Source organism: Podarcis liolepis, assembly GCF_965112155.1.
Source record: "Podarcis liolepis genome assembly, chromosome: W".
Lineage (NCBI taxonomy): Eukaryota > Metazoa > Chordata > Lepidosauria > Squamata > Lacertidae > Podarcis > Podarcis liolepis.
In genome coordinates this window covers 7,012,971-7,014,972 of record NC_139568.1, presented here as the reverse complement: position 1 = coordinate 7,014,972, position 2,002 = coordinate 7,012,971, and the positions used below count along the sequence as shown (strand labels likewise).

The 2,002-nt window shown below is 47.1% G+C and overlaps 1 long non-coding RNA gene across 1 annotated transcript in view; it reads right to left on the bottom strand.

The window, feature by feature from the left end:
- The window catches only part of LOC310697729, an 861,879-nt gene that overhangs the window by 366,429 nt on the left and 493,448 nt on the right, over window positions 1–2,002 (bottom strand). The window lies entirely within an intron of this gene.

Genomic DNA, 2,002 nt, shown 5'->3' with positions numbered 1-2,002 from the left:
GGGGGACGGTACCATTGAAAGGATGGGTGTGGGCTGGAATCCAGTACCTGTTTTGGGGTGTGCAGGTTCCAAACGTCCCAATTGATTTATATCTTAGCTACCGACTCGCTCTTACAAACTCCTGCTGTGAGTATAGTGGCACCTTGGTGGAGCGGCAGCGGGTGGGACATCCAGCATACGGTCTTCCTTAGAGCGGCTCAGAAGAACCCAAGTGTTCCCAACCATTGTCTGTCTCTCCCTAGCAAAGCGGCTCTCTGAGACTCGCCACTAGAAGAAGCGGGGAATGAGTTCACTCTCCCATTGCCCCAAATCAGGAGAAGGGGAGTAGGAATGCTACTGTGGAAAGCAGGCGGGATACAATTCTCAGCCCTTGTGCCAGCTCTCTTGGTGATGGGCTTCTCTCCATTGTGGCATTCCTCGACCTCTCATTATGCACCCCAGGGCTGGATTGTTCTTTGTGCTATCCAGGATGAAGTTTGCTGGAGTGGACCTCACTTTTATATACCTGGTGGCTTAGGTTCCTAGGCCACCCCATCCTTAAGGCTCTGGGACACAGCACAATGAAATGCCCACAGTCAAGTCCAGTCATGCATCCAAACAGCTTCACAGCTTTAACCCCCATTTGAAAACATCAGCCGGGCTAGATAGAGCAGAGGTGGGGAATCTTGACAGGCCCGCAGGCCCCACATCTAGCATCATACGTGGTGTCAAGGTAAAGACATGGCTGCAAAGGAGCTTCAAGGGTGCGTTCAATTGTTCTTTGGCAAGCAGGGTTTCTTGACCGCACTTTTGGAGTTGACCACTAGTATTTGCTGTTTGGATTGAAACCATACCTGCAGAAGGACATTTCCTCGGCAGATCAGCTTTGCAGGCAGCTTCGTCAAGAGGGGAGGTGTGGGATTCTCCAGAATCCCGGGGCTAGCCCACCTGACGGGAAGAGTCCGCGACCAGAAGGAGGAGTACCAGGAAGAATGGACAAAATTCTAAGATTATTTAGCTAACTATGTCAAGATAACCTAACTGGAAAAGCTTGCAAATATGAGATAGGCTTAGGATTTAAATATGTAAGGATAGGAATTAAGATGTTTCAAGCTAGATTAGAAAGAATGAAAGATGTGAAGTGATCAAGCTTTTTTTGTTGTTTTTTTTGAGAAGATTGATTTTGGAAAACTGTTAAAATGAAATACAATGAAATTCAACCAGGGGGATTTGAGGAAGTCACTTAACAATGTTATCAAGATTGGTTTAATTACAATTAGGATGTATGTACGTTTGTTTGTTTGTTTGTCTTAATTTTTTTTGGGAAAATTAATTTAAAAAACTGAAAAGAAAAACACCATAGATTATCCAGAATCCCAAGCAGCGACACTGTGAAACTTTCATAGGAATAAAAGGTAGGGGGGAAGGAGGCACAATGTCAAGCAGGCAACAGAATAAACCCGAGCACTGTGGGTCTAAAACCGGCCCCTGAATCTCTTGCTCCCCACTCTGCCCTTCTAACAAGAACATTTTTTTGCTTGCTGGGTGGCTGTGTGCAATGAGAGCTCAGTCACTGAGGAAGGGTGCTGGCCCAGTGGGAGAAGTATGTGCTTGGCATGCAGGCGATCCAAAAATCCATTCAAGAGCAAAATTCCAGTTCTCATGTTTTCTGTATACATGGCTAATTTAAAGGGGAATAGCATGGTGGCTTCCACAGAGTCAGACCATTGAGCCGCCTAACTCCTTAAGGGAGGACCAGAGCTCGCTGGTGCTGCAGGTCCCAGAACAGTCTCCAGCATCTCCAGGTGAAACGGAAAACATCACCTGCCTGGAACCTTGTAGAGCCACTGCCAATCAGTACAGACAGTGCTGAGTTAGGTAGCTAGGATCCATCCACCATCACCCTTTGCCCGAAGCAAAGGCACATCGCTGGTCCAAATCTTTGAAAGACTTTCCCTGCTCACCAAGCCACCTGCCCTCCTTTATGCATTGCCGATGGCTTATCAAAGGGATCCTCACTGCA